This window comes from Mandrillus leucophaeus, unplaced genomic scaffold (genome assembly GCF_000951045.1).
Source record: "Mandrillus leucophaeus isolate KB7577 unplaced genomic scaffold, Mleu.le_1.0 Scaffold227, whole genome shotgun sequence".
NCBI classification, from domain to species: Eukaryota; Metazoa; Chordata; class Mammalia; order Primates; family Cercopithecidae; genus Mandrillus; species Mandrillus leucophaeus.
This window is the reverse complement of record NW_012102332.1, coordinates 1,643,327-1,656,691: the sequence shown is the minus strand read 5'-3', so window position 1 is coordinate 1,656,691 and position 13,365 is coordinate 1,643,327.

Sequence of the window (13,365 nt, the reverse complement as noted above, 5' to 3'; positions counted from 1 at the left end):
GTACCACATTTCCTTTATCCAGTCTATTGTTGATGGGCATTTGGGTTGATCTTATGTCTTTGCTATTGTGAATAGTGCTGCAGTGAACATACATGTGCATGCATCTTTATAACAGAATAATTTGTATTCCTTTGGGTATATACAACAGAAAATGGGATTCTTGGGTCAAATGGTATTTCTTGTTCTAGGTCTTTGAGGAATTGTCAGACTGTCTTCCACAATGGTTTAACTAACTTACATTCCTACCAATAGTGTAAAATTGTTCCTATCTCTCCACAGCCTCATCAGCATCTGTTGTTTCTTGACTTTTTAATAATTGCCATTCTGCCTGGCATGAGATGGTATCTCATTGTGGTTTTAATTTACATTTCTGTAATGCTCAGTGATGTTGAGCTTTTTTTCACATGTTTGTTGGCCGCATAAATGTCTTCTTTTGAGAAGTGTCTGTTCATGTCTTTTCCCCACTTTTTAATGGTGTCATTTGATTTTTTCCTGTACATTTGTTTAAGTTCCTTGTAGATTCTGGATATTAGACCTTTGTCAAATGGATAGATTGCAAAAGTTTTCTCCCATTCTGTAGGTTGTCTGTTCACTCTGATGATAGTTTCTTTTGCTGTGCATAAGCTCTTTAGTTTAATTAAATCCCATTTGTCAATTTTTGCTTTTACTTGCAATTGCTTTGGACATTTTCATTATGAAATCTTTGTCCATGCTTATGTCTTGAATGGTATTGCCTAGATTTCCTCCTAGGGTTTTCCATTTAAGTCTTTAATCCACCTTCAGTTAATTTTTGTGCAAAGTGTAAGTAAGGGGTCCAGTTTCAATTCTCTGCATATGGCTAGCCAGTTCCCCCAATACTATTTATTAAATAAAAGACCCTTTCTCCATTGCTTGTTTTGTCAAGCTTGTCAAAGATCAGATGGTTGTAGGTGTGTGGTCTTATTTCTGAGCTCTCTATTCTATTCCGTTGGTCTATGTGTCTGTTTTTGTACCAGCACCATGTTATTTTGCTTACTGTAGCCTTGTAGAATAGTTTAAAGTTGGGTAGCATGATGCCTCCAGCTTCGGTCTTTTTGCTTGTGAATGTCTAATTCTGTGAAGAATGTCAGTGGTAGTTTCATGGGAATAGCACTGAATCTATAAATTACTTTGGTTTTGTCCAATTTTTAATTGGGACATTTGTTTTTCTGTTGTTGAGTTTAAGGGTTTTTTTTGTTTATTTAATAGTTTGAAAATCAGTACTTTATCACATGTGTTTTGCAAAGATTTTCTGCCAATCTGTGGCTTGTCTTTTCATTCTCTGAACAATGTCTTTCACAGGGCAGAAGTTTTTAATTTTAATGAAGTTCTACTTACTAATTTTTTGTCATTAATAGTGCTTTTTTTTGTTGTATCTAAAAAGTTAACACCAAACCTAAGGTTGCCTAGGTTTTCTCCTATATTATCTTCTAAATGTTTCTATTTTAGCATTTTACGTTTAGGTGTATGATCCATTTTTAGTTAATTTTTATGAAATTTTATGAAGGTATGAGATCCCTCCCCCTCTCTCTCCATATCTACATCTATATCTATGAGGTATGCATATATACGTATATATATATGGGGCACGTATACATATGAGGCATATATATATATACACACCTATATTTGCATGTGGATGTCCAATTGTTTCAGCACCATTTGTTAAAAATTCTATCATTTCTGCATTGAATGGCCTTTGCTATTTTGTCAAATATCTGTCAACTCCACTTGTGTGAGTCTGTTTCTCAGCTCATTGTTCTGTTCCCTACATACATGTGTGTATTATTTCACCAATACCACACCCTCTTGATAATTGTAGCTTTATGGGCAGTCTTTTATTTTTAACTTTTATTTTAGGTTCAGGGGTACATGTGCAGGTTTGTTGTAAAGGGAAACTCATGTCATGGAGTTTGTTTTACAGATTATTTCATCACCCAGGTACTAAACCTAGTACCCAGTGGTTATTTTTCTTGGTCCTCTCTCCTCCCACCCTCCACTCTCAGGCAGGTCCCCACTGTCTCTTGGTCCTCTCTATGTGTTCACATGTTCTCATCATTTAGCTCCCACTTATAAGTGAGAACACGTGGTACTTGATTTTCTTTCCTGCATTAGTTTGCTAAGGATAATGACCTCCAGCTCTATCCACGTTCCTGCAAAGGACATGCTCTTATGGCTGGATAGTATTGCGTGGTGTATGTGTACCACGTTTTTTTTTATCCAAACTACCATTGATGGGTATTTAGGTTGATTCCATGTTCTTTGTATTGTATAGCACTATTGTAATAGTGCTACAGTGAATACACAAGTTCATGTGACTTTATGATAGAATGATTTATAATGTAATGGGGTTACTGGGTCAAATAGTAGTTCTGTTTTTAGCTCATTGAGAAATCACCATACTGATTTCCACAATGGCTGAAGTAGTTTATACTCCCACCAACAGTGTATAAATAACCCCTTTTCTCTGCAACCTCACCACCATTATTTTTTGATTCAGAGCCATTCTGACTGGTGTGAGACAGTATCTCACTGTGGTTTTTATTTGCATTTCTCTAATGATCACTGATATTGAGCTTTTTATCACATGCTTGTTGGCTGCATGTATGTCTTCTTCTGGAAAGTGTCTATTCATGTGCTTTGCCCACTTTTTAATGGGGTTGGTTTTTTTTTTTTTTTTTTTTTGTCAATTTAAGTTCCTTACAGATTCTGAATATTAGACCTTTATCAGATACATAGTTTGCCAAATTTTTTCCTATTCTGTAGGTTGTCTGTTTATTCTGTTAATGGTTCCTTTTGCTGTGCAGAAGCTCTTGAGTTTAATTAGATTCCATTTCTTAATTTTTGCTTTTGTCGTGATTGCTTTTGGTGCCTTTATCATGAAATCTGCTGATTCCTGTGTCAAGAATGATATTGCCTAGGAGCTTCTGGGCTGAGACTATGGGGTTTCCTAGATATAGGATCATATCATCTGCAAACAGGGATAGTTTGACTTCCTCTCTTCTTATTTAGATGCCCCTGATTTCTTTCTCTTGCCTGATGGCCCTGGCCAGGACTTCCAATGCTATGTTGAATAGGAGTGGTGAGAGCGGACTTCCTTGTCTTGGGCTGGTTTTCAAGGGGAATGCTTTATAAGAAGTCTTGAAGTTGGGTAGTGTCAGTCCTCAGTCCTCTGATTTTGTTTTTCTCCTTCAGCCTTTTGTTGGCTAGTTTGGCCCTCTTGCCTTTCCATATAAACTTTAGAATTAGTTAGTCAACATTTAGAGAACAATTTGCTGGAATTTTGATTGGTATTATGTTTAATCTATAGATCAAGTTAGAAAGAACTGACGTCTTGGGAGTGTTGAGTTTTCCTGTTCATGCACCGGAAATATCTCTCTATTTAGATTTTTGATTTATTTCATCGAGGTTGTAATTTTGTAGTTTTCCTCACATAGATCTTCTATAGGTTAGATTTATTCCTAAGTATTTCATTTTTCTGCCAATGATCGAATAGTTTTAAGTTATATTATTCTTTTATTGTCTACCATAGATATTATAGTAGGCATTCTTTTAGTAGAGTCTAATATGTATTATAATTGTCCTACTTCATAATTATCATTAATTTTAACTCTACATACATTTAAAACCCTACAAGTTGTTATAATTAGCATAGAAGTATGTTTTACACATTCAATATTCATTTAGATTTACTGACATATTTACCACTCATGTAGTTCTTAATTTTTTTATACACTACCATGTTTCTCTTAGCAATTATATTATCTATGGGAAGGATTCCTTTCAGTATCTCTTAGTGCAAGTGTACTGACAGCAATTTCTCTAAGTTTTTTGCCTGATATGTCTTTATTTTTCCTTCAAAAGTGAAGCATGTTTTCACTGAGAATAGAATTATTTGTTGGCATGTACTTTCTTTCATCACTTTAAAGATCAGCTTCCAGTGCCGCCTTTGTAGTCCTTTTTCTGTTAAGAAGTCAATCACCGTCAGTCTTATTGCTGCTCTTTGAAGTTAATTTGTGCATTTTGGGGATGTGTGTACAATTTTTCCTTTGATTCTGATTTCCAAAACTTTTACTATGGTGTCATTTTCTTTTTCTTTTTAAAGATGCTTTGGTTTCATAGTTCCTGTGAATTTGTGGCTTAATCTCTTTTTACCAATTTTAGAAATGCCTTCTTAGCCATTATCTCTTCAAATATCGCTTCCACACCATTCGATCTCTTCTCTCCTTCTGGAACTTTAACTAGAACTATCTTATGCCTATTTCACCACAGTCTTAGTCTTTTATTCTCTTTTCTGGGTTTCCGTACTTCATTTTTTCCCATGCTTCTGTCTGGTTATCTCTTACTGACCTATCTTCCACGTAACCATTTCTCTCTTCACTGGATCCTATCTGCCATTTGGCCCATAGTTTGGGTTCTTTATTTGCCATTGAATTTTTTATTTTCCATTTAATTAGCTCATATAGATTTTCATTCTCTGAAGTCTTTTTCTATCTTGTCATCTATGTCAAGTATATTAATCAAAGTTTTGTTAAAGTCTGCATATGATAACTCTAATATCTGGATCACCATCGTTATGATTTTATCACTAGTTTTTTAGGTTCCAGGTCCTGGTATGTTTTTTAAATTTGATTTAATGCCAGAGATGTGCTTTAAAATACAAAAATCCTAGATCAATACTGTGCAATAGAACTTTCTATGAAGATGGAAATGTTCTATGTGTATGTCGTCCGATATGGTAACTATTAGCCACACGGAGCATTTGAACAGTTGAATTGTGATTAGTGTGTTGGAGGAAGTAATTTTTAATTTCATTTACTTTTAGTAAATTTAAATGTGAATAGCCACATGTGGCTTGGGGCTGACGTTGGTCAGCATGGTTCTAGATGAAGTTTCTTGCCTGGCACTGTGTAGTAAATATTGCACGTGCTCTGGGTGATATTTCTTCTACCAGAGAGCACAGTGTTTAGCTCGCAGCAGGAGGTAGAGCCGGAGAAGATCACTTTAACGTGATCAAGCGCCGAGCTGCGGTCCAGCATGTCTTTGTTCTCTCTCCGGTTACCCTGCCTCTTAGTTTGTGGTTCCCCAGGGTCATGCACGAAAGCCCAGTGTGAGAACCTGGGCCTCTCCACCCTGCCCAGTTCCGAATCCCAGTTTTTGTTTCCTGGAATGATGGGAACCCTGGTGGCTCTCCTCAGCCTTCCAGCCTGTCACGACCTGCCGGCTGCTCAGCTTCTCTGCCTCTTGGCCTGTGCTGCTCAGGAACCGGCAAAGGGCTTAGGAGAGTAACGGGTCAAACTCTTGAAATCACTTTTCTGTACTTCTTTTTTCCAGGATCTTGGCCTCGCAGGCCCTGGCCGTGAGGATCAGGCAGCCCTGATCCTCCATTTTCATCTCATTAGGTCTGCCAGCCTAATGAAAGCTCTTCTCAGCCTTGAGCCCTCCACAGCTGCTTCCCGTTCAGCTTCACAGCCTCTGCCCCACACGGCTCAGGAATCATCAACTGGGCGGCCTTAGTGCAGACCCTGAGATAAATGTTACAGTAAAAGTCATTTATTTGGAGGCTGCAAGGGACACTGGTCATGGCATGGGGAAGTGATAGAGATGGGAGGGCAGCTAATAAATTTATTTTATTAAGCCAGTTACCATAGGAAGCAACTGGGGCTGAACCCTTCAGGAAAACTCTGGAAAATGGCTCAAAACACCTGTCTCACATTTGTCATACTTCATTTTTGAGGGATCTAGGGGGTTTTTGCACCGACTCCCAAGGGCTGCGTTGGGAGGAAGGTGGTGTCTGTATCCCCCACCCTACCTCCACCTCAGGTCCAGCCTGCCACCACTTAGAAGAGCCTTCTGAGCTTCCTCAGACCCCAAATTGTCAGGCACTGAGATGCACACACAGACATTGGAGGTCTGCTGGAGCATACCCAAAGGCTGCCAGCTGCAGCAGAGCAAACGTGACATGGAAGGTCAGGTTCACCTCAATGAATTTGTTTTCCTTCCAGGATTTCAGTCCCTTCAGTCCTGCATACTTTAAGAGCTCTAAAACGCCCTCATACATATATAGGTTTTTTTTTTTGTTCTATTTTTATCCATTTATTTTCTGCTTGTTCTAAGTGGGAAGATGGGTCTCCTGAAAGCTAGTCAGTCATAGCTGACAAGTGGAAAGCTAGGTTGTTATATTTTGGACACTAAAAGTATTTTACTGAATGATTTATGGGCCTGAACACTAAAATATCTTTTTATTGATTTGGAATTTGGATAACTGTTATCCAATTTGTACCAGTGAAATGAGAGTATTTCAAAGACCATCAAGCAATTCTCAACAAACACGGACCCACTGGAGACCCACTTCCTCATTTCAGTGACCTTTTGATGTACGTCCCTTCCAATTAACTGTGTCTCCTACTGTATTTGTTTGTTATTTTTTCATATGTGATTGTCTATGAAAAATTAAAGAAACAGAGTAAAATCTTCCAATATCATGCTTCCACACAGTTCATTGATGGAATCACTTTGAGAACAAAATGGCAATTGCTAAGTGCGGGGAGAGTCCTCCCTGATGCGTGGTGTTTATGCTTGCACAATTGTAATGGTCCTGGGCTTGCTGCCAGGCCACAGTCAGGCCCTGTTGCTGAGAGATCCTGGCCTCTAACTTGCTGAGAGCTCAGTTTCCCTTTTGGGTACTGCTGTTGGTGTCAGTTCTCATGCTCTCTGAAGCATCTACCACATCTTGGCTGTGTTTTACTACTGATTGACAACTGCCAATGTACATCTTCTCTTGGCATCCCTGGAACTCCTCACTTAGGTACTTCCTTGTTCCCCAGACGGGCTGCCCCCACCTCTCGCCCCATGCTCTGTGCAAAATTCTATCAGCACAGACCATGCCGAGCAGCTGGATGTGCATCAGGGACCATAAGTAGAGAGTTTCTGTGGACTGTCAGAGGCCACTGGGCAACAGGCAAGCAACCGCCTTCATAGCAAATTCAGGGAATGTGGACTAAGGAAGGAGGAATTTGGAGGAACAGCTTCCACCAAGCATTTTTGGTCATACATACTAACAGTAAAATATAATTCAATTCTACCCATATATACATTATGCTTTTTATAAAATGCACTAATGCAAATGAGATTTTTTTAATGTTCAAAAAAAAAAAAAAGAAAAAAGCTCTCATTTCCTACCTCCAGTGGACCATTTTGATGACCTCTTGGGGAAACCATTAACGTAGACAAGAAGAAAGCCAGGTACCAGGAAACCCAAAGGCACTGCAACTGGAAAAGTGCCATTGTAAAGCAGCCCAAGGTCAGTCCTTGGGGTAGAAGTGACAACAGGCTGAGAGACCAATGTGTGCCAAGTTCCACAGGATGCAATCACTGAACTAGCTTCCCCCAGGACAGAATCCAATTTCAGAGGAGCTTAACGAAGCCCTGTAAGCAGAATGGTTAATGAGCAGCTTCCAGTTGAAGTGGAATGTGTAGAGAATTAGTGTTGTTTCCAGGGAGCAAAGCCAAAGAGATCCTGAGCTTGCACTGAGTTAGTTTCTTTGCCTTCGAAACCTTACATTCAATGCAATATATATTCCACTGCGCAGATATGTTTGTATCTGTTTTCCAACACGGAACATCAGGGTGGATTTTCTATCTGCTGGGGTGCAATTCAATCTCATTTGACTTACAGCAGAAGTAAGTATAGCATAACTTTTATGTCCCATCGTTTAAATTGAATGAGTCAAAATCTGATATTGGTTTTTGCAGTTAATGTTGAATTGGGAAAGAAAACGAAGCCACGGATGGTAGTTGTAAATGCTAGCACAGATTTGCAGGGGAGCCTTGCACGGATGCCTCTGCCGTCCAGCGTTTCTCACACCATCTATATTTGGCAGCAGTAGTAAAAATGTGACTAGGACTGTGAAGGTGCCGCCAATATTTGTGCTCCTTTTGACCAAAGTCAAAACTCAGTGCAGGATCCCCCATAGGAGGAGATGTTACAAGGCTCCTTGTCAATCTTCGTGCAGAGGGGAGGCACCGTGCTGCGTGCTGCCACCTGACCCTCCTTCTCATCAAATGGAGAGCACCAGGTAGCTTCCGACTTACGTATCTTTATTCCTGGTGCTTATCTGTTAATACCACACACCTGACAGGTTGACATCCCCGAGCTCCTGGAGTGAGAACACCTGCGATTATTCCCCAACCAGGGCACTGGAGCCAAGAGAAAGTGGCCTCTGCTCCATTCACAGTCGTGTGCATCTGACCCATTGTGACAAGATCCGAGAGAGTCTGACTCCACCTTAGGAGAGGATGTTTTGTCCTAGGAGTGTCTGCTTTCCCTTTCCTTGGAAGCTGGTATGCAAATATGTTATGAATATTAGGCAAAAAAAATGTGATTATCATCATTTTTGTATCTAGTTTTTTTCCACTTTCTGTCCACCTATAAATTTGGCACCAATAAGTTTGAAAATAAGAGTTCTGGCAGGGTGCAGTGGCTCATGCCTGTAATCCAGCACTTTAGGGTCCATGCAGGAGGATCAATTGAGGCCAGTAATTTGAGAACACCTAGTGTCTCACTAGGAGCAACCTAGTGAGACCCTCAACTGTGCAAACATTTTTTTAAAAATTAGCCAGGTGTGGTAGTACACACCTGTGGTGATAGCTGCTGGGAAAGCTGAGGCAGGAGGATCGCCTGAGCCCAGGCTGCTATGAGCTATGATTGTGCCACTGCCTTCCAGCCTGGATGACAGAGCAAGACCCTGTGGAAAAGAAGGAAAAGAAAGAAGGAAGGAAGGAGGGAGGGAGGGAGGAAGGAAGGAGGGAAGGGGAAGGGGAAGGGGAAGGGGAAGAGGAGAAGGAAGGAGAAAGAAAGCGAGAAAGCAGAAAGAAAGCAAGAAAGATAGCAGGAAAGAAGAAAAGAAAGGAAGGAAGGAAGGAAGGAAGGAAAGAAAAGAAAGAAAGAAAAGAAGGAAGGAAGGAAGGAAAGAAAGAAAGAAAGAAAGAAAAGAAAGAGAAGAGAAAGAAAGAAGAAAGTAAAGAAAGAGAAGAGAAAGAAAAAAGAAAGAAGAAAAAAAAAAAGAAAAAGAAAGGAAGAGTTCTGTTTATATATTTGAGAGCATTAGGAAACTAGTCACAAAATGATCAGGGTTTTCGTGGGCCTACAGTCAGCCTCCTTTTATCGTCTGGCCTCTGCTGTCTCAGGAATGTGCAGTGGGACAGCTGCAGAAGCCTTTCCCACACAGAGGCAGTCAGGGCTGTGCTGAGTGGCAGCTGTCTGCACGTTCCACAGGGACTTTAATGGGCTCAGGGCTGTGATCCTGTGAAAGGAGCAGCAAATGAGATAAGGCTTCTGGTCACTGAGATTTCTGCCTGGACGTAATTTCCAGAACTTGGCGCAGGAAAGGGGAATCCCAGTCCAGCAGCCTGGTTGAGCTGAGGAGCGGGAGAGGGTCCTCAGAGGCTGAGGTCATCATCACATGGTACAAGACTCTCAGAGTGGAGGCAGATACACAGAGAAGGAGCTGCAGACACAGGCTTGGGTGCAACTTAGACTCAACATCCATCTGCATGTGCCTAGGGTAAAGCTCCACATGGACAGGCAAAGAAAACTGTGCAGGAAAGACTAACTACTGGGAAATCAAAATTAAAAAAGAAAAGAAATCCTCAGAGATCACACAGGGCCAAGAATCATTTGAATTCCCCAAATCCAGACTGGACAAAACTTGAATACCTGAGGTTTTCAGTAGGCCTCAGAAAGATGTCTTAGTAATGAGGCTAAACTAGACCTACAGGAATATCTGCCTGAATCCATCATGTAAAAAACTCAAAAGCCAGTCTTGAAAACATCAGACTTATCCACTGAGGCCAGCCAGAACAGTCACAGGAACCTTTGCAGGCATACAGCAAAGCCCAAACTAAAAGATGTAACGTTCACAATACGTGGCATTTCACTGTATGTAAATTATCCTCCATAAAAGTTGACTTTAAAGAAATCAAATATTTTCATCTCAACAGACACATTAAAAAATTAGTAAAACTTAATACCAGCTCATTAAAAAGCAAAAAATCATTTAGCAAGCTAGCAATAGGAGACAGCATCTTAAAGGCTACGATGGGGCATCAGGCTCTATTAACATCACAGTTAATAAGGAAGTACTAAGCACAAACCCTTTCAATCTTTAACATCTGCTATCAGCATTTGTATTTATCAGAATACTGGAGGTGCTGACCAGCAAAATAAGACAATAGAACAAAATTAAAGATAGAGGGAAATGAACTTCTTACATAGTTACTGGCTGCGTATAAAGTCATATATTTAATAACGAAACTAATTAGAAAATTGACGTTTTAAGAAAAGCTACCCTTTATAGTAACCAAGAACTCCAACTTTTTACAATTGAGTTGTATATCGTTCCTAAGCATATATGAAGGCCTAGGGGAGAAGATTAAAATTTTATTGAAAGGCATAGAGAAGACCTAAATAAATGCAGAAATATATTATGTTCATGGATGGCATTATTGTAAAGGTGGCATTTCTTCTCAAAGTGATAGTAAATTCAACATAATTCTAATTATTCAACAGGGCTCTTTCTAAAACCTGACCTGGTGATATTAAAATTCAAGGGCAGATAAGACAACTGAAGAAGAGAAGTAGGTAGGGACCCATTCGACCACATTTTGTATGTTACAGCAAAGCTATGGTAAAGAAAATGTGGTTCCAGGAAGGTCACTAGGTAATGGACTGGACCAGAAATCCCAAAAGTAAAGCAACAGGAGCACATGAGTATGGAGTGTGAGAGAGGTGGTGTCATAAATCAGAGAGGAGAGTGTGGATTTACTCATTCATGACACTAGGATAACGGACCGTACATGCAAAAGCAATAAAGCCAGGTTCGTATCTCGTCCCTTACACGGAATTGGCACCAGATGGATAAAGCCAGGTCTGTACCTCGTCCCTTACATGGAATTAGCACCACATAGGTAAAGCCAGGTCTGTACCTCATCCTTTACACAGAATTGGCACCAGATGGACAAAAGGCAAAAAATGAGGAAATAAATTGTAAAACTTGAATAGAACAAAACACGAGAGAGTATCTCGATGATAGTGGTGGAAGAGATGCCTTTCTTGAGCTACACACACACACACTCACACACACACTCACACACACACACACTCACTCACACACACACACACACACACAAGCACATATTACAAAAGAGAAGACTGATAAATTGACTTTGCCAAAAATTACAACTTCTGTAGGAAAAATGTGAAAATATAAGCCCAAAATTCAAGTATGTGTGCAACCTTCAGTAAGTCATAAATAATATCCAGAATATATATATATGTGTGTGAATATGATATATAGTTTTCCTTTCTCCTAGTGATTTTAGTTTTAGGTGAAGAGATATCCCGGCTATCCTTTAGTTGTTAATATGGAATCGTATTACATTGGTTAGAGCACACTGATTTCTGCTTTAAAAAATGTGTAGACGTTTGCTTTTGCATAATACATGGTCAATTCCTGTGACTGGTCGTGTGTGTTTGCAAAATTTCTGTTGGTTATATATATGTACATTATCGTATTAGTTTTTTTCCTCCAAGCTAGTTAAACTTGTTATATACATCTCTTATATTCTTATTTATTCTGAAAATGTTGTATTAATGTCTCTCACTAATTTTGTGGGTTCGTCAATTTCTCCTTACATTACTATTTATCTTTATCATTTACTTTATACACATATATTAACATCATTAGAGAAATAAAAGAGGAACTAGAACCCGCATTACAAGAGTATGTTGTAGATTACCCATTTCCAAGATGTCCATATATTGCTTATGTTTTAGAAAGACCATTAGTGATCTTGGAAATAAGGCATAAAATTATCCAAATTTAAACGTAACAAAAGTGGCTGGGCATAGTGGCTCATGCCTGTAATCCCAGCACTTTGGGAGGCCAAAGTGGAAGGATGGCTTGAGCCCAGGGGTTTGAGATCTGCCTGGGCAACATAGTGAGATCCCATCTGTACATCTCTACAAATAATTTTTAAAATGAGCTTGGTGTGTATGGTGGCATGTGCCTGTAATACCAACTACTCAGGAGGCTGAGATGGGAGGATTCCCTGAGCCCAGGACTTTCAGGTTGCAGCGAGCTGTGATTGTGCCAGTGCACTCTGGCCTGGGCGCCAGAGCAAGACCTCATCTCCAGAAAAAAATAAAAATAAAAATAAAAAAAGAGTAATTTGTATATCAACAGTGTACATTGAAAAAATCAAGAATATATACTAAAATGATAATGATATTATTTTGTGTTGGGAACAAGAGCAATTTTATATTCTTTTTTATTTTCCAAAATGATACATATTATTTGCATACTTTTAAAAAGACTAAATAAGGGCAAGGTTATGTAAAATGATAGGGGAACTATATGCATTGTTAATAATTAGTTTTAATGGATAATATTTTGCATTTCACTTCTTGTCTTTGAATTATAAATAAAGTGATATATATTTTAATATTTGATCACGCTTAGGGTACTGGCATGAATGACATGAAGAAGCCTACAGTAATACTAAACAGTCATATTGATGGCCAATAATTTGAAAGCTCATTATTTTTATCATACCCCAGCACATAATACCTGTTATGAGTTAATGCCTTATATGAAAAAATTAATTTCATGAGCTCACCTGGGGATTATACTCAGAAAGAAAAATGTAAGAAGGCTATCGTACATGAGTATAAGCCAATTAGTCAATTGCTTTTAATTAAACAATATATTTAAGGCTTTGGATTTCGTCCTTACTGTGTAAAGGAACTTGGAGTAGTCACTGCCGTCCTTACAACAAGAAAAGTCCCAACAAATTGAAAATGAACAGCTTTTCTAGGCTATCAGAGCACTGGAGTCACAAGGCAAATCGCCTCCCAGAAATCTAGAGACACAGGGCAATTCAGAGGGGCAGAGCAGAGAGCCGGGGGTGCCGTGGGGGCTGCTGGAGCGCACCCTAGAAAGATTCCTCATGGACAGCCGAAAATGTACTTCAGTTTTCATGCAAGGGTATAAAAACGCTTTATCCTCTACTTCTAGGAATTAATTGTAAGATCTTAAAATTAACATCCACGTGTGGGAACACTTACAGGGTGATTCTGATGACCTGATGGAGGCTGAGCACTGACGAGGCAGGGTGTGGAAATCCTGGGGGCCGCAGTCTTGGGACATGGCCCACACTTGTGTGGATTTTACCTGGAAAAATGCCACCAGGTTCTCATGGGGAAGATCTGAGAAACAGTCCCTAGTGCTCTGGCAGGAGAAGGGGGGAATTAATTATTATTTTCTCTGCCACAAAAGCCTGCACTCC